Source organism: Macaca fascicularis, chromosome 6 (genome assembly GCF_037993035.2).
Source record: "Macaca fascicularis isolate 582-1 chromosome 6, T2T-MFA8v1.1".
Classification (NCBI taxonomy): domain Eukaryota; kingdom Metazoa; phylum Chordata; class Mammalia; order Primates; family Cercopithecidae; genus Macaca; species Macaca fascicularis.
In genome coordinates, this window is record NC_088380.1 from 174562611 (window position 1) to 174582974 (window position 20364).

Below are 20364 nucleotides of genomic sequence, written 5' to 3' on the forward strand. Positions count from 1 at the left end.
TGTGGTGGCCATATTTTGATGCTCTCTTGGCTTCTAATAGATGAGTTGGGACACGCCTCAAAGTGTTTTTGTTCCCTCTGAAAGAGGTTGAATCAGGGAAGAGAGGGGGAGAAATATATGTGGGAACAGTGTAATTGTATCCATGAGGATTCTTAGTAATCAGGATGCCAGTGTGTGTTTTCCAGAGCCTAGAGCTGACATAAATAATGTAGCGTACCTCGCTTTGTGCAGGCTTGCTGAGGAATGCTGATGGAGAAAAAGCCAAACTGGGATCTGAAGCTCCCAGCTCCCAGCACAGCCTTTAAAATCCTTTTATTGAGTGGTACTTTTGAAACTGCAGCCAGGACCTTGGCGGGCTGGATGTGCCAGGGAGAAGCCAACAGAGGAGGAACTCCGGAGGAGGCTGCCTCACTTGGCTTTTGGAGAATGAGAACCTGGTGCGGCCTGGATGGCTCCAGCTAAGATTGGTTAATTTCATTTTGCATTCCTAATCCCACAAGGAATAGGACATCTCCTTCAAGGCCCTGAGAGCCGGGTAAGTGTATGCAGCTGTTGCTAACAAGATATGACTGGCCCCTCAAAGATAGTTAAAAGCATCTTGCTAGCCTTTTAGAGCCTCTTGCCTTAATGGGAAGAGCCAAATGAGCTTTGCGGGACAACTAACCCCAAATGAAGTCCTGCAGCTTTAGCTCATTTAAAGGCAAAGCGTGCACTGGGGAGAGGGAGAGGGACCACAAACGCCACAGTTCATTTGCAGGAAGGAAACAAATGTGTTCTCACGTGGGATTTTCACAGGAGGTCTGCCAAGCCAAATATGCAACTGAAACATCTTCCAGATTTTGATTTACAGTGCAACTTAAGCCTAGTCTTGGCCACAAATGATAGAAGTGAAGGAAAAGATGGGGAGTATGGGGAAGGAATAGAGGGATGTTAGAAATAATTCTCTGTTGTTGAGGATCTTCAGGGACAGGCTCTGGGCATTTAGTGAAAGAGACAGCGATTCCTTTGCCTATACTCTGGTGGCTTAGAAAAGGACCTCAGGGAACATTTGTTTTGTTTTGTTTTGTTTTCCTTTTGATTAAGGCATTTGGGGTCTAGAAAAGAAGATTAAAGCAGGATCCGTTTAATTTATTTAGTTTGCCTCACAGACATGAAGCTTCAGAATGGTAAGTGTCAATTACATTCCTACCAATTTGAGTAAACTAGCTGGGAGAGGGTTCTCGCAGAGCAAGGTTCTGTTCAAATCCGGGCTGTTTTACAGTTTTCGGCCAGTGATAGGAGCTGCTGTGTAAACACAGAAAAAGCATAGATGACAAGTTTGATTGGGAAGGAAGGTTTTGTGTGACTCTTCCTTTTGCGGGATGGTTCTCTGTTGTTGTTGGTTTGACAATTATGGGATGTCCTTTGGAAACCATCTATAGCACACTTAAATTCACTTGACAAATGTAAACATGATCCGATATTTATACCATGGGAAAGGAGTATGTATTTTCCTCTTATTTTGCTACAGATTTGTTGTTTTCTTCTTTCTCCATTTAAAAATGGAGTGTTTTATAAAATAGTTTTTGGAAATTTTGTGTTATGTGATGTATTGCTATAAACGTATTATTACTAAGAACTCTACAAGTCCCTTTCAGTGATTTCATTGAACTGGTAAGGAAAGGAGTACGTTTTTGTCTGAGTTTCATTCGATCCTCTCCCATTAGAGTCTGTGCTTTGCTTACCTACTGCGTTAAGTGGTTTCATCAGAAGTTTCATTCAGTAGTCCCAAACGCCCCACGTACTTCTCCCTGCTTGGACAAATGCCTTCCCAAATTAGCGTTGTGGTTTTTTCTTGTGAAGGAAAACTTTTATCTTCATGGATAAGGACAAAACAAGTTTTTTGTTTGTTTTTTCATTTTGTTTTTGTTTTTTTGTTTTTGTTTTTGTTTTAATTGGGGCAGGCCGTATTTAGTCTTTAGTCTGAAGAATCTGTTTGGACAGTTTTCCGGCAAGCCTTCCACTCTTTGGGAAACAGCATGCCCATCTGTGAAATGAGCTTGGGATTTGATTAAAAAATGTAACACCCCCGCCCTCTCAGTCACATTGTGAATATTTGAAAGGAAAAAAAAAAATGATTGTAGAGGGTTAGCTAAGGGGTTGTCAATAAGCTGGTCTCCATAGGACTGAGTTTAAACATGTTTTAAGCATGCAAGATCTGGGTTGCTTGTTGGTTTCTATTTATAAGTGCATTAGAAGAAAGTATATCTTAAGTGCAGGGAAATACAATACTTCTAATAAACAAAACTTCATTTTTATAACCTAAGAAGTGACCTGAAAGAATGTGAGGAATTGTTAGAAGGCTGTGGTTCTTGGGCGCAGAGTCACAGCTTCATGTTTAATTTAACAAAACATTAAACATTTCATGTTTAATTTAATGAAACATTAGAGCACTAGGATTTGTCACCTTCATGACAGAATGTCAGAACTGTGGGATAGTTTCAGAATATATGTTCTTTCTACAGAATTCACATATCGCACTGGAGATGTTTCACATCCAAAGGCCTTTTACTTTTTTCTAGGGGTCTTTTTTTCCTTCTCTAATAAAAGAAGGAGAAGCAAAAAAGCAAGTATAACAACAAAAACAACAACACATTAGGCATGCACTACTAGTCTAGCTAATTTTAGGGGGGCTATTAGCAGGCATTTAGGCAAATCTATTAACATTTAGCATCAGCACAAATGCAATTGCATTTCTACTTTTTGTGCTTCTGACAAAATAAGCACACAGATCTTCAGGACAAGAAAAGAACGGACGTTGGAACCATTTGTCAGGTGATGAACTTTTTATTAAACCCATTTGGGTTTTTTAATGAACTATTTAAGAAGGTGGGGTGAGATCTTTGGAAAAAATTAGGTAAATGTATCCATTTGATAAAGGTTATTACCAGTGTGAGAGAGGCAACCCTTTGTACTGCATTGCTTGCCAGATTTTTTCTTAGTCTGGAAAATGTGGTTGGAGGTTGATAGTGCTAGTTTGCCTTTGGCTTGTGATGGGAAATTTCCCTTTTTTGTATTTCAAAGTGCTGAAATACAGATATGCCCTACCTCTCTGTCCATATTTTGCAGATTGATGGAGCTCTATTTTCATCAGATGCTTAGAATGCTTAGCTCTTTTCCATGAAAAACAAGAATTGATGTTTGGGCAGTGAAGGCAATTACTGATCCATAATGCATGCATGTGTGTGTGCATATATGTAATTATACATGTATATCCCCCCACCCCCCCACACACACACAGACATACAATGTACAAGTCTACAAACCCTTCCCCTCACCCCCCTGACACCAAATTCTCCTTCTATTCATTTGAATTGCCTCCTGCACCATTTTTGGAATGCTGTATAAAGCACAATGGAGATTTATGCAAGGGCAGTGTTTTGCTTTGTGATGACAGGAGTGCGAATGGCTCTCCTGTTATTATATACTCAGTCTGAACGTGCGGCTTCCTTGGGTACCTTGAAGTGGCTGAGACCAGATGCTTCAGAGAGAAATGTCATATTCAAGCAATTCAGAGGAGCATATGGTGAGAGAAAAATCGTTGTGACAGTTGCTGACCTGTGGAGCAAGTTGCTTTTTTAACCCTTAAAAAATAGTTTTAACCCTATCCTAAATAGCCACAGATACATTATTTAGTTGAATAATTTTCTAATTCTCCTGTATGTTGCATTCTGGAAAAAGCCTGCAATGGGGGCTGGGGAAGTGGAGAAGCTGCCCTGGCCATGGCAGGATGGATGGTCTCTCCTACTCACACCCTACTCTCAGGGCTACATCCACACTTCTCTCAGCCTCTGGGTCCAAAGGTTGAGATTCAGCATGGTGTGACCCAGCTTACCTAGTTAGGTTTGTGATGGCTCCCCTGCCTTCCCCCCAGGGAGCTGAGGAGGACCCAGCAAAGCTCAGCCCTGTGTGCTGTCCTGGAGGCCAGAGGCATCTCCTGCTGCCTTTGTCATCCTTCATGACCACCATCCTAACCCACAGATAGCACAGGGGTAGCAGAAGTTGCCAAGGAGGTCCCTTCACTTTGTAAGGCCTCTTTTAATCTCTGCCTATGTGCCTGACACTCGGAAAGACCCTGGAAAGGAAAGCAAGTGTGACATGCCTCACCCTGCCACCACCGCCAAGGATCTCCTAGTGTCATGTAGAAGATCTATGAACAAAAATGGAACAAAACATTATCTTCAGTGCCGTGAGGCAGAGAGAGGAAAGCCTTGTATGGCCACAGGTGTTACGTGGGTGCAGGGGAGAGAGCTGGCAACCCTCAGAGAGGTCAGAACAAGCTTCATAGAAGTGGTTTTTTTAGGAGAAGTGGCCTGGCAGATTCTCCTGGAAGCTGAGGGGCGAGGCTCTCCACACCCAGAACGTGGCAAATGCTTAGCAAATCAAGGAACTTCAAGTACTGAGTTCAGTAAGGCTGGCACCCAAGGCATAAGGAAGGCAAAAGATTGTACTAGAAAGATAAGCAGAGCCCTGTGGTGAATGGCTTTCCATATCATCAAGTCTAAGTCTTCTCTAATCTGCTACATCCTCATAAATCTGAAACAGCCAGTCAGCTCATAGCTGTAAGCAAAGTGAGGGTTGAGCATATCAAAAACAACAGTATGGTTTATGTGAACACATCTAAGTTTTACAACGTCCACAACTAATTCAACATTTTAAAAAAATGCTGGCTACCACTGTGTGAGCCAAACTAACCCCATGTGCATGTTTCAGACGGAGCCTGGGGGCTACCAGTTTGCAACCTCTGCAAATAGTCAACAGGCGCCTGCAAAGGGATCTCACCCTACCACTAACTTGCCTCTTATCTGGAAAGATTTTGGAGAAGAGCTTTGACAAATACAGAAAGAGTGTGTTTGGAGACAAATTTTCTAGTGTCCCTGCTTAGAAATCTGGTTGGGAGGGAGGCAAATATATATGTTCATGTTCCTATCTGGATTTATATTTTTATATATTTGTGTAATGGTGGGTGTGTTCTGCTTCCTTCATATAGTCAAAGCTTCTGGAGGTGGAATCCAAAATGCAGGTCAAAATTCTGACTCTGTAGATAGACACATAATCCAGCAGATCACAGCTAATGAGTACCTCTTTGCATAGTGTGTATAGTACATGGGGGGTGGGGTTCTTGGTGGTTTTTATAATGTTTAATTTCCTCACCCACCATTTAACTTTATGCCATATGGTAATGGCAGAGCTGCCCCCACTTCTGTGAAAAGACCCTAGTGGTTCCATGAGCATCTTTTGAGAAAGCAGACCCACTGAGTGTTTGACTAGAAGAGCAGAAGGAGGCTGGGAGGATGCAGTAGCCATCACCTTTTCATCTTGATCTCCAAGACCTTAACTCATCTGCTGCCATTTGACTATCACTGTCATTTAGCTCTTGGCAGGACAGTCTGCCGGCAGCACCTCCCAGGAGAGACTTGCGATCCCACGGGCTCTGCAGTCCCAAATTGCTAGGGCTGTCTTTTGAGTTAAGTGTCAGGCTGGCCATGGAAACCTGGGATTGGGCCCTGGCTGCCTTAGTGACTTTGAGCAAGAGGGCTGGGCATTTAGCATTTGTTGAAGTCACTGAGCTCTCAGTGCCCTAATTTATCTGTCTGAATAGTAGATGGTAATACTTCTCAGCTCCATGGAGATAATGGTAATGATAATTTAAAAAAAAAAAAAAAAATTGTGACCCAGGTATCAGCTCAAACCCAGTTCCACAGACTATTTCCACTTTCTGGGTGTTCCCTCAGCTCCTGTGCTCAAGCTCCTTTTTGTTCATTTTTCAGCGCTTGCTCCTTCCCACAGCCCATCACGTCGTGTACCTGTCCCTTTCTCTCCACCCCGAGCTGCTCCAGTTGTGGAATTTGGCCTCTTACCCCAGCATGTGCGAAAAACAAACAAACTAGCAAACAAAACCTCAGGCAGACAAAATCATCCACCCAAAACCTTGTGTGGAACAGACTTTACTGAAAGTTTGGAGAAAACGAAGAATTTAGAGTTTCATATGCCAGCAATTAAAAGAAGTTTAAATAGAATATTTGACACCTCTCTTCTTCAAGAGTCCTTGGGTCAGTTCTGACTAACTGGGGCTCAAGTTCCCTGCTGCATTTCTATCTCTTCTGAGCCAGAAATTCAAAGTGGATTTCATTACATTTTTGCTGAGCAGCTCAGCACTCTCCACCTGCACCCAAAGAGCCATTGCTTTCTTCCTTCTTCACAGACCCCTTGACAGACTCTGCAAAAGGAAAATTATAGTATGGAGATTTATTTCCCCAAAGATATGAAAAGCACCATTTCCCATCACTAACCTTCAAGCCAAGAAAGGAAAACTTGTTACACTTTTGTTTTCAAAAACACTTTTTCTGACACATAATACTTATGTATTTCCTTACATTTTTAATATCCTTCCCACATGGATGATTGAAATAATCTCAGTTTAAATGGGTAGTGTGCTGGGCGTCTGGCACAAGCCAGATTGCACCTTGCCCCACCACATAGAAACTGACTCTATCCATCCTCCATCCTCAAGACAGAAGCCGGATGGCCTGCTGCCCTCCCCTAAGTAGTCTTCAGTTTCATGTATATGTCTCTGTAGTGGCCTTCCTACTGCTGCTGTTTTAACCAGACAACTAACAAATCCAAGGTGGTTTGAAATAACTGGCATTAGCTGAACCTTTTTCCAGCCAACGTTACTAGAAACACAATCACTCAGAATTAACACTCTCATCTTCAGTGGAACAGAATCCAATTGTTTGCTCTTGGTTTGAGTCCTCAGAGTGGGGCTGGTAGAGGGCACGGAACAATTATTGCAACTAAATTTTAATCAACAGTTTCAGTAACAATATTGAATTAAAAAGGTACTAGCTACTAGTTAGAGCGTGGCTTAACTTGCACACAGGCAAATCAGTCATTCTGTGGTGATTAACATCTATTCAGAACAGAGAATGTATTATGGGTACTAAATTATCATAGGAATTAATGCAGTCTTTTTAAAGGGCTTAAAATATGTTAATAAATACAGTATTCCAGCACCTGCAGCTCAAGGAACCAAAGTCATTAAAGATGGATATAATTATATTTATTATTGCAAGGATCTAGGTGGGATGGAAAACAGTTTAATGAGCATGAATGAAATAGAGGTTCTTTATTTAAAACTTCTTACCTAAAGAAACTGTTCCCTTTGAGGAGTTGAGTTATTGCATGAAATCACTGAATGAAAGAACTATACAAAAAGTTAATCAGGATAATTTTCCAGCCTCTGGGCAATGAACTTCAGAGGTCTACTGGGGTCATAGAAAACCCTCCACCTTTTTCCCTTTGAACTTACCATGGAATCTCTCTTCCCCTGCTGTGCCCTGTAGGATCCCTGTGATGTCTGCCACTTTGCCAACTTCAGTTTCCACTGCCCTCCCACACCTGCTCTACCCAAATGCCATACCCACCTTGCAGTTGCTCACACAATCCTTTATCCATCCCACCTCAGGGCCTTAGCACATACTTTTGCCTCTACATGACATTTATTTTGCAACCACCTCAGTAGCACTTGGCCAGGCTTTGTCCTAGACAAATGTTAAATAACTATCTGATTTAATCCTCAGGAGAGCCTTATGGATTAGATCCCATTATCATCCCCATTTTACGGATGAGGAAAATAAGTCAGAGAAGGGCTAAGGGGCTTGCCATAGGTCCTGCTGACTTGAAGTTCTCTTCACCACCAAGTTCTACTGCATCTTTGTGGGACCGGCTACTCTCATCCCTCAGATCTCAGCTCCTATGCTGTCCCTGACCCCTTTATCTAAACTCTCCTTTCCCCCAACATCATCCCCAGTTTCTCTGTTTCAGGACCCAGTTTATTCTTTGCAGCACCTGTCACACCATTTGAAGTGATTGTCTGCATGTGTATTTTTAGTTATAATTTTCCTTCTCTTGCACTAGGATCATGCCCATGAAGGCAGCAACTGTTTTTGTTTGATGCTGCATCCCCAGCCTTGTTGAAGTAACTGACACTTAATATATCCTGAATAAATATTTGTTTAATGAGTCCTTGAACTCATATGTTCACCATTTGGTGTCTATAGACAATAATAAATGATATTCTTAATCTATTTACCTACATAGATGAAAAAAATATATTTATTTTTCAAATTATCTGATGACTAAAATATAATTTTATTAGGAGGGGTAATCCTCTTTAGGAATTAAAAATTTTCTTAGCTGATTGATATAAAAGTGGCAGTCTAAAATAACCATTTCTATATGAAATCTGGGCCCTTTTACATAGAAGGCTGGGGATTGATGATTAAAGATAACTTTTATGGCCGGGCGCGGTGGCTCAAGCCTGTAATCCCAGCACTTTGGGAGGCCGAGGCGGGCGGATCACAAGGTCAGGAGATCGAGACCACAGTGAAACCCCATCTCTACTAAAAATACAAAAAATTAGCCGGGCGCGGTGGCGGGCGCCTGTAGTCCCAGCTACTCAGGAGGCTGAGGCAGGAGAATGGCGGGAACCCGGGAGGCGGAGCTTGCAGTGAGCCGAGATCGCGCCACTGCACTCCAGCCTGGGCAACAGCGTGAGACTCCGTCTCAAAAAAAAAAAAAAAAAAAAAAAAAAAAAAAAAAAAAAAGATAACTTTTATTTGACAAATAAGAAATAGGAGAACATGAGAGGAAAAGCCGCAGGTTCAAGGTGTGGAGCTGGTTAGGGCAGAGTTCTCTGGCTCTTGGTTTCACGTTGTTTCTGTCCATCTGCCTTGCCTCTTGTCGCCTATGTTGATAGCATCTGGAGAAGCCCATCAGAAACAGAGGAGCTTTTTTCAGACTGGCTCTTGCTGCTACTGAGAATGTCGTGCTTGGCAGGTCAGGAGCAGTGGATTGAAGCTCTCTTATTTTCTTAAATCTTGGGGGTGTTCAAGGTGAAAATTAACTGTCTGCCTATCCTCGTGGTGAAATGCATTTGAAATGCTATTTCCTCTTATGAAGTAGAAGAAGAAAAGTAAACAAACACACATCGTGTGGAATTAAAAATGGAGGTCCCAGAGCTGCGTATCACACCTACAGTGAGACACCAGCCTTAAAGAAACTGCCTCATGTTCCAGGTTTAGCTTGTTGAGGATACAATCTGGCTACTAAAACCCCTAGCACCACACTTCTTTATAATATAGGAGACATGAACCACACATCGAGCATCTGATTAAAGTTGGGGGTTCTATGCCCAGAGAAAAAGAATATATGTAAACGTGAAACAGTTTGCACATTGTTTCAGGGAACTTACAGACATTCTTTTGTTAATTTCATGGATCTCTAGAGGCCCATGAATTCCAGTTTAAGAAGCCCTGGTAGCATAGAGCACCTAATCATGTTAATTATAATAGCTAATATTTATTAAGCAATTATCATGTGTCAGATATCTGACATATATAATAATTACACATTTTTTTTTCTTTTGGCTTTCAGATATAACAATTGTTTCCATTATGCAGATAAGAAAACTGAGGCGCAGAAGAGCTAAGTAAGCCAGAAAGTGTTGGAGCCTGGATTAGAATCCAGTTGGTCTGATACTAGAGCCTCTCACAAAGGCAGGCACAGAAAGTTTGTCTAAAGCAGACTTTCATCAGCTGGCATGTGACGCCATGAGGAATCCCATGGTGGGAAAGAGAGACTATACAGAATACCTTCAGAGCATCAGTGAAGGCCACAAAGGGCTGGTGAATCCATATTCCAGGTCTTTCAGCTCCTCATGGAGAAGCAACAAGATGGTCCCAGGATACCTCCTCTTGCCAAGAATTGCCTTCTATCCTCCTACATATTGGGGTACTGGACAAATGCATTTCCATGTGAATTCACATCCTTAATCCACTGGGCTGGAGCTGAGAGTTCTTGGCATTTTACTGAGCCAAGTATTCAGAATACTTTCAATTTAAGAATGTCTATCATCAAATGGGCAGATGGGTGCTATCTGAACGTGAAACTCTCTCAGGAATATTTAGAATGGATTGGATTGTCAGCCTATTTTATGAGAGGCTATTAGAGTGAGATGTGTTCAATTATTTCTTTCATTTCTTAAGAGAATACACAGTACCCTTTAGAAGTTGCTTGAGAGTGTTTCTTTGATCATTTTTTTTCTGCTTTCTTTTTTAAAGAGAGCAGGCTCATTTTTACTTAGGAATGAGTCTAATCTAACAAGTTATAACTAATAACTTTAATGAAGTTAAACACCTCTCTGGATGTTTCTTTTCTATTAATTGGGCTATATTTAGTATCTTGTAATTAATATCCTAAGCACCTGCTTGGTTCTAATATCCTAAGCACCTCCCTGGCATAAGGAATAATGAAGTACATCAGAGACAGCCTCTGGCCTCAAGGAGTTTACAGTCTAGTATGAGAGCAGGACATGGAAACAAATCGATGTTTATACTATGGTGTGTGGTTGAGGAGGCAAACAAAAGAGAGTGGTCAGCTCAGGCTCAAAAGTTTGTGATTGGCTGCAAAGACTGTCTTAGAGAAGCAGTTAAGAAAACTATAATCTCTAGAACAGGAGTTCTCAAACTTGAGAGCACATCAGAGTGCCTCAGAGGGCTTATTAAAACACAAATTGACGGGCCCCAAGCTCAGTTTCTCACTCAGTGTATCCAGAGCGGGTCTCTGAATTTGCATTTCTAACAAGCTCTCAGAGGATGATGATGCTGCTTGTCTGAAGAAAACACTTTGAGAACCACTGTTCTAGCTTCTCAGAGGAAAGAATATAGAAAATGCTTGTGTTATTTCCAGCTTTTTATCTCCTACATTTTGAAATATTTCATTTCATCTTTGTCTGTCTCACTGTTTGTTTTGAGTTTCCTTGTCAATATGTGTGCTTCCGTTCTCTCTGTGGGAAATACAGCTCCGTGTTTTTCTGCAGGCTCTCTTCCTCTTTTCCTTCTCCTTTTCTCTTCCTTCATCTTCTCCTCCTTCTTCTTATACCTGACTATGACCTCTGATGAGTAGGAATGACTTATATAAATTTTGAATTGTATACATTCTTGTGGATGCAGGTCTGTGAGTGTGAGTTTATTCTGAAACCAGCACTGTGGTCCGCATTATTCCTCACAGTTGATCATGTCTCACAAAACACTTTGGACTCTGGGTAGACAACTAAATAAAGTAACCAAATGGAAGATCCACTCCTGCATATCTTTTGGTCCTCTCACGTCTTATAGGGCCAACATTATATTCCTAGTGGGTGCAGATCAAGCCAGGAAAGAAGACGGCAACCAAGCAAGCCTAAATCAGTTGCAAAAGAGTTCAACACTTTTTTTTTAAACAATACTGCAGCCAGGCCGGGCGCGGTGGCTCAAGCCTGTAATCCCAGCACTTTGGGAGGCCGAGACGGGCGGATCACAAGGTCAGGAGATCGAGACCATCCTGGCTAACATGGTGAAACCCCGTCTCTACTAAAAATACAAAAAAACTAGCCGGGCGAGGTGGCAGGCGCCTGTAGTCCCAGCTACTCAGGAGGCTGAGGCAGGAGAATGGCATAAACCCGGGAGGCGGAGCTTGCAGTGAGCTGAGATCCGGCCACTGCACTCCAGCCTGGGCGACAGAGCGAGACTCCGTCTCAAAAAAAAAAAAAAAAAAAAAAAAAAAAAACAATACTGCAGCCTTTTCATAAACAGAGTCATATTTTGGCCCCAATGCAATAAAAAGTATAAACTCATGTCAGAAAACAATACCAAGTTCCCACATTAATGAATCTTTCTCCTTTCCTTTATTCTTTCAGTCCATTTTGCACAGGAAATAAGAACCTTGTGGACAGAAAGATCATCATTTGTCAGTCCTTTTGCAGCAATTTTCCCAATAGTTCTTTCAGCTCTAAACGCTTTTAAGCATCTGTCAGTATCATATAATAGCCTTAATGGTAGGAAACAACAACTATTTGCTGCATAAGAATAAAATGAGTGAGTGGCTCTCTTCTTCCTGGACCGCAGTGAAAATGATGGTCCTCTCCATATGTGGATTTCCACATGCAGCCGTGCAGTTATTGTTTGCACTTAGATCTTAAGTTGTCTGTAATTTTTATGTGTGTAGGAATGTTGCCAATTGAGAGAGAGAATGGACAAAAAAAAATATTTAGCATCTCTGAGATGAGACAAGTCAATAAACAGCTTGATTACTAATTCATTCAGGAACAAAAATAATGGCTTTCTAAACTGAAACGACCAAATCCAATAACTAACTGTTTGTCAGGGCAGTAATAATGGTATTTGTATCTCTTTTAATTGGCTTTAACCTTTCCCTTCATGTGTACAGTATTAAAAAATTAAAGAGGAAAGTATTTAGAGGCAAAGATTTACGACACTGCGTGGATTACATGCTTTTAATGAGGTCAGGACAATAAACCATCTGAGCAGAACCTGCTGCCCAATGATGAATTATTCCCTTTCACAATAGATAGACTACAGCAAGTGTGTGTGCATACACATGCTCACAGGCCCGCATGCTTGTCTGTGTAGACCAAGTGAAAGACCTCCAGCTTCGCTGTTGAGCTGCCACAACGTGTTTCCAGTTACAAGGAGTGTTAAGCAAGTTTCAAAATACAGAGCTGCAAAACATTATGTAAAAAACAGAAAGTTGCAGAGCAAACTGCACAATGTTCATGTAAGATGTTAATTCATTATGTCTGTGCATGTTAGTGTATATATGCAAGTGTGGATGGATGGATGGAGGCGGGGATGGAGGCATGGAGGGATGGAAGGACGTCAGTAAGGATGGGGAGAGGAAAACAAAGAAGAAGAAAAGTAAAGGAGGAAATAAAAGGAGGGAGAGGGAAAGGAGGGATGGAGGAAGGAAGAAAAAGAAAGAGGAAGAAAGACATATATGTAATGAGAGAAATATTGATAATTTAGAAGGATACACACAGGAGTGTGCTGGAGCCAGCTTGCGCTGGCTTGTAAAGGCCCATTGTGCAATATATTTTCTCAATTCTGTCATATTCTTAACTTACAATTGTAGATAGTGACAGTATTTGCTGCACAGAAATCAGCAAATGCTACAGATCAGGGTTTTGTTTTTCCTGGAGAGTCAATTGCTAAGCTTTTATCAACACATCACTGTACACACACAAAATCATTCAGAGTGGTTCTATCTAGAAAGAGGGTTTAGTACAGAACTAAAAAGGGTACATGTCATCCTTTTTAGAACTAGAAGGATACCCTTCTAGTAGATAGGTAGATGAAGCAATTGTGTTGGGAATGGGAAACGACATTTTTCCTCTTTATTTTATATATTTATTTATTATTTGTAATTTTTATGAAGCATTTATTATTATTAAGCATCCATCAATTTTATAATAAAATATTTTATTTTATTAAAATGTATCCACAAATGTTATTAAAACTTGTTTAGTAATAATAGAATTAATCACTTTACTTTATGAGTCAGGTACAAATCCTTCATACAAGGAAACAAATTTCAGACAAACAATAGGATCAAAGTACCAAAGGACTTAAGACTCAGCCAGAAGTGTGTCTTTTGATGGTGAAAATATCCTCAATCTTCCAGAGCAAAGGGAACATTCAAAAAGTGTTAACATAGATTGGGTCCAGAAGAGGAGAGTGTTCAAGTCAGATCCCACCTGATGACAAATTCTAGTGAAGAAAGTCACATGGTGCCTCCAAAGGTTATCTCCTCATGCTCATTGGTTGACCCAAACCTTATCGCGGTCTTTGGGTAATCAGGGGCCTAGATTTAGCAGTGTGAAACATCTCTAACAAAGAGAAAGACACCACACTCCAGACACTAGAGCTGCAATCCCATTGGGAGTGCACCATCTTTGTGGGCCAGCCAGTCTGTCACTAATTGGAAAAAAGTTGACGCTTCCTTTTTGCCACTTTGACATGGTGTGATCTCTAATCAGCCTCAATAAGCAACTCGGAGTAAAGAAGGTTCTCTGTTTCCCCTTCCTTCCCAAATCTTTCCCAATTCCAGATGATATTCTACTTACGACCTCAATTCTCTCATTTCCTACAGACTCTTGTAAATGAAAGTCCCTGACTACAAGCCCATACCTGATCTGTTAAGGAAAACAGTTGCTTGATTTTACAAACACATACTCATTCATTCAACAAATAGTTCTAGATGCCAGGCTATGGGTTAGATATGGGGATACAGTGGCAAACATGTCAGACAAGGACCTTGCTTTCATGGAGCTGACATTCTAGAAGGTGAGACAAACATAAACAGGTAAACCAATGAAAAATATCAGTGGATAAGAAATATTTGCAAAACAAGAAATGGGGGATGTGATAAAGAGTGACAGATACTTTACCTCCTCTGCTTTAGAGTGGCTAAAAGGAATCACCTTTTGAACTGAGATGTCAGTGACAGGAAGAAGCCAGCCATGTGTAGATCTTACTACAAAGAGTAGGTCCTAGCTCCTTTTATGGGGATCTTTCCTGCATCCACTGAGGCCTTTTAAGACACAAGTCCAATGGATGGTAGACTGTAGATGCCTTATTTTCTGGTGACTATTTCAAAGCAAGCTTAGGCAGTCTTTATTGCTGCAAGTACCTTTGAAAAATGTGCAAAGTTGGGATCAATTGTGTATTTGAAGCTGATTTCATGTGCTTAAATATCTTGAAGGTTGTGTACTGGTTAGTGCTCTAAGTAGCGTTGTTTCCACGAAAGAAAGAAAGATAAGGCAGTCATAAGTTCAACTGTCATAAACTGGGCTGTCTCACAGTTGTGTCTGTACAATTTCCACCAAGGGACAAAGTGTTGGAGAGAAAGATATTATAGATTTTGAATCAAGAAATATCTGGGTTCAAATCCTCTCACTGCCCCTGAGCATGGTATTGGCCCTCTCTGAGCATGCAGTGCTCTCAACTGCAAGGTAAGGTTATAAAAATGCCCACATCATAGAGTAATGGTGAAAATGATATAAAGTCATGTTTATATAAAGTGCCTGGCTCTGAGTAGCCTGAAGTGTCTACTTAGAGAAGGTTCTGGAAATGTTGCTGAACTGTGTGATTCACCAGAGTGAGACTGTCATCCCATGGGGACAGGGATAATTCATTTATCTTTGCTTCAGTCTTTCTGTTGAATGCAGAGCTGCAATTTGGGACTTGACATTGCAGCAAAGATTTTCTGATTGGGCAAGAAAATTGAGAATGCAGCTGTCATTCTTTTAGTATGATCCATAACAGAAGACAAAAGAGATTGGGTACTCAGCCAGAGATAAACCAATTCCTTTAATCCTTTACTTACTCAAGAGTTGCCCTCTGCCCCTCCTCTGCCTGAATCTTTTCCCCTCTTCTTTTAGTCCTTTTTAGTTCTTCCTGGAGAACCAGAAATAAAGCTTAGAACCAACTGGACAGAGTCCTTGAATCACATCACCTGAGCAGTGCAATTTATGCAGCAAACTGCATTGCCTGAGAGTAGAATTGTGAGGACATGCATGAATGCTGACTGTATTCCTAGGGGTAATGGAAGCTGCATATGAATATAATAACCAAAAAAAAAAAATCAAAAACCTTGGAAGACAAATAAACATGGCAGAAGCAGCAAGATAATGTTTTTATGTTTTCACTTTTAATTGACTAAAAATATCAATACAACATATTCCTTGGACAGTCACCCCAACACCCCTCCCCTTTTTAACGGAAGCTAGGAGGTGGTTGGGAGGAGGAACACTCACTGAATTGATAAAACAACAGTTACCCCTGGGAAGTGCAAGTAGAGGGCTGGAAAGGACTGTATTTATTTTAGTACACATCCACATTGTTTGATTTTTGTTTTGAACCAGCCTGTACTACATTTTAAAATTAAGAATATACCTTTTTTAAAACTGGTGGGGGAGAAGGAAGAAAGTTACTTTCTACACAAGATAGCAACGTTGTTTTTAAGTAAGTTTTATTAACAAGTGACAATTACTTTTTTATGATACATTTAAGATAGTGAATTATGAATGACTGAAAATCCCCTCCAGCCTAATTGAGAACCATTATGTCTGATAATTGCCACTGATTTCTGCAAACAGTCATTTTTCTCTGGCTTATTAACATAATTTAAATTTTTAATTGCCCTTCGTAATTGTCTATTGGAGTTAACAAACAGTCCCATTCACCTAAGGGTTTCCGACCAGGCCCTACCTCCAGGAACTCACACTGGAAACATCTAAGACCACTTGAGAACGCTATTAGGAGTTCGTGGATGGTCCTATTGAGGTGGCAGCCTCTGTGACAAATTGTGACATCTTTTTAAGGACTTGTCCAGCTATGGAATAATATATTTTTGGATTTTTGTATCGGGTTTGCTCACTTTTGCTTTGTAGCTACCTCGCCAAAAAAAAACAAAAAAAAAAAGTCAGTGACATCAGAGGAGGGGGCAGAATTACCAGTAAAGATACATATTTATCTCAATATATGTGTGTATATATCTATACGTATATGTGTGTATATATAGGTGTGTGTGTATATATACTATATATACACATATACATATATACATATATATACATATATACATATATACACACACACCTATATATACACCCAACTCAGAAAAAACGATCATAAAGCACTTTTGTAGTTTATATAAACTACTATCATTTTTTCTGAGTTGGGTAAATTCAGAAAAGTACAAAGAAAAATGCAAAGAAAATTTCCTATAATTTCATTAATAGTGTATATTTATACCTAAGTACATATATATACACATATATATAGATAAATAGTGTTTTATATTTTTATATGATTTACTATTCTTCTAAAATTTTATTTGTAAGGACTACATGTGATTCAATATGTGGATTCGCCTTTGGTTATTTAAACATTCCACCCCTGTTGGATATTAAATTTCTTGGTTTCTACCATTACAAAAAACTGAAAGAGTGAGCCACCCTGCATAATTTGTATACATCGCTGATAATTACCTCAAGAAAACATCCTACAAGGTGACTGATTCAGGAGTATGAACATACTGCTGAATTATCCTCCAAAAAGGTTGTAGATCAAAATACGCTCTCTCATCAGTATATGAGAGGGCTGAATTCCCATAGTTTTCCCAGCACTAGATATTAACATTTATTAAATTGTTGGTTTCCTTGCTTAGTCTAAAACATCACATTCATTCATTTCTAAAAGTTACATTAATTTGACCAAAAGATGCTGACAAACATTTTTATGTATTAAGGAGAGTATAGGTGTACATTGTGAATGGCATGTTCACCCCTACCTCATCCACTTTCTATTAAGATATACATGTTCCTTTTCACAGTCAAAACTTTAAATTCTCTATGCTTTTTAAAAATCTCTTAAGATTGCTCTGCCTCAAAACCATCAGGTAGGTGTTCGGTGCCAAAGAACAATAGACTGCAACCACACAACTGGTTCCCGTGCTACCTGAAGAAGGGCTTCGTTTTTTTTCTGCCACCTTCATGCTCTTATGCATTTGCAGTAGTTGGGAGGGATAGCTCATCTCTTAGTGCAGCATATGAAACCACAAACAAAACTATCCCAGTGGCCTCAAAATCTGTCTTCCACTTCCCAGGTCCCTTCATCCTCCTCTTGGTTCCCCTCAGAACGTCCAAGTGAATCCCTTTGGGCATCCCCACCTGGTTTAGTATTGAGGCAAATGGGAAATGCCCAGGAGAAATACCGACTTGAACCACCAGTGTGAAATACTAACTCACAGCAATTCACTCCACACAAGTTTGCAGCTTCCAACATAAAGCAATGTCTAATCAATATAATGACGAGGAATCTGACGCGTTGTGATACAGCAGTAGCCACAGAAATGGTCGGCAGTGAATATCTGATTATCTGGCTCAAATCCATATCCAATGTTGGGAGCTCCAGGGTCCATTTAAGTACCTTCAAACAAATGTTCCAGCCGAGATATTTATGGGATTCTCTACAGGCAGCTGACTGGCTGCTGTGGGAGGAAGTCCAAAGCTGACATATTTGTCCTAGCTTGAAAACTGTCAGTACTATTTGTATGAATGTGTTCAAAGTGGCCATGTTTCTTCATAACTTTTTGGACTAGTTCAACAGGGACATGAAAGAAGGACACTAAACTAATTCCTACTTGGAAGCTTCCATTGCTTACTGACTGCTTGGAACTCTGAGGGTGACATTTATTATAAAAATAGCAACAGTTAGTTATGATTGCTGACACATTCCACGCTTTCAAATTGAGACTAATAATCTCATTACTCTTATTTCCTCGCCTCCTCCTAAAAATTCCAGTGATAGCACATTTTTCTGTGATTCCTATCTCAGCCGGTTCTTTGCCTATTTTGCATACTTTGATCAAGCTCGGTTTTCTGAGAGGAGGCACTGGAAAATCTCCTTTTTTCATCACCTAAACAGGAAGAAAGAGAGTTCTGTAAGTTTAAAGCAAAATTGTAGATTGGGGTTTCAACCGTGAACTTCGGTTTGTTTTTTTTTAAAGCTTAAATAATGAATGAGGACTTCTTTGAGGCAGTGTGGCTTTCTTTGGGGAAATTTATAAGCACCTGATGGCTGAGAGTGCAGGGCGTGGTGTCAGAAATTGGTTCAAATTCTCGGCTTGCTGCTTTCTGGTTTAGGGTGTTGTTTTGAGTGAAATAGGAATAGGGAAATGGGGTTGTTGTGAGAATCAAATGAAATGACACAGGTACACAAAGCACACTCAATACGTGTTTATAAGTATTGTCATTCTTATGATTAAAACTTGACAGGCCGGGCGCGGTGGCTCAAGCCTGTAATCCCAGCACTTTGGGAGGCCGAGACGGGCGGATCACGAGGCCAGGAGATCGAGACCATCCTGGCTAACACAGTGAAACCCCGTCTCTACTAAAAAATACAAAAAACTAGCCGGGCGAGGCGGCGGGCGCCTGTAGTCCCAGCTACTCGGGAGGCTGAGGCAGGAGAATGACGTAAACCCGGGAGGCGGAGCTTGCAGTGAGCTGAGATCCGGCCACTGTACTCCAGCCCGGGCGACAGAGTAAGACTCCGTCTCAAAAAAAAAAAAAAAAAAAAAAAAAAAACAACTTGACAAAAATCCTTTCGTTTAACACTCAGGACGCGTGAGTCGGGTGTTTACTGGTTCCTCTGCTTCTCAATGACACCCACATTCCCAGTTGATTCCTACAGGCCCAGTCCTGCTTTTCATGAAAATACAAAGGAAAAAGGGATGACTTAAGAGATGCCAGATGAATCTTTGCCCCGAAGGCAACTGTTTATTCAGCTCATTCAGCGAACAAATAATTTCACTGATGATTTATTGTTTTCCTCAGTGAAATTTTCCTTCATACATCCATAATTAAAAAGGGTGCAGAACAGTAAATCGGTGAACCTGTCGTATAACATTTGTTAGCATCGAAAACCAAGGCATTGTAGCTTTTAGAAAAGAAAAAATGAAGAGGTTAGATAGACCCTGATGTATGGATTTTTTAAACTGGCTTTCATTTCAGAAATGAAAGAGCGTGAGGTATGTGTCTGTGTGTGTGTGTGTGTGTTGTATGTGTGTGTTTAAAGAATTGAGACCAAAATGTAAAGTGAATATATTGCCCTGTCTTCCAATATAATGACCTAATTTCTATTGATATTGAAAATATACCCCTTATTAGCAATGAGCATGTGCAGTGTTTGCAGTTTCTCTAAGGAAGGAATACCTGGTTTTGCTTGTTTGTTTTATTTTTTAATGACAGAAAATTTTCCAAGGTTAGGAAAAAAATTAAATTACCTATCTAATTCACAAACCTTCCTCTCTTTTTTGAGATGGAATTTTGCTTTTATTGCATAGGCTGGAGTGCAGTGGCACAGTCTTGACTCACTGCAACCTCCACCTCCCAGGTTCAAGCAATTCTCCTGCTTCAGCCTCCCAAGTAGCTGGGATTACAGGCATGCGCCACAATGCCCTGTTAAATTTTTTTGTATTTTTAGTAGAGAAGGGGTTTCACCATGTTGGCCAGGCTGGTCTCGAACTCCTGACTTTAGGTGATCCACCCCCCCCGCTCGGCCTCCCAAAGTGCTGGGATTATAAGCATGAGCCACCACACCTGACTCAAACTTTCCTTATTCAAGCCCAATCCAGCAAATGCTTTGCCCATAAGGAAGGGCTAAAAGTGGCAGTAAGTAAGCATTTGATCTGAGGGTCTGATAACAGAGAAATAAAAGTTTAACTTTGACGGAGACTTCAGAGCCAAAAAAAGCAGAGCTTGGCCCCTGACTTTAATACTAAGCAAACAAATGGCTTTGGGATCCAACTCTACAGTGTGACACATGGATCTAATAATGATACTTGTAAAAAATATTATGAGAGAGAAATGATGGGAGAAATTAAAGGAACACGTGTATTTCTCCCATACAGATCCTGTTATAA

General features: G+C 40.5%; 1 protein-coding gene across 14 annotated transcripts in view; it reads left to right on the forward strand.

Moving 5' to 3' along the window:
• TENM2 (teneurin transmembrane protein 2) overlaps window positions 1-20364 on the forward strand; it is a 1286794-nt gene that overhangs the window by 843808 nt on the left and 422622 nt on the right. The window contains exon 1 of one of the 14 annotated variants that reach the window (XM_045395042.3): window positions 331-535. The exons of the other annotated variants lie outside the window; for them this stretch is intronic. The gene's annotated coding sequence lies outside the window, so the exon portion shown is untranslated. Of the gene's footprint in view, window positions 1-330; window positions 536-20364 lie in introns of those variants that run through there. 14 annotated transcript variants of the gene reach the window in all.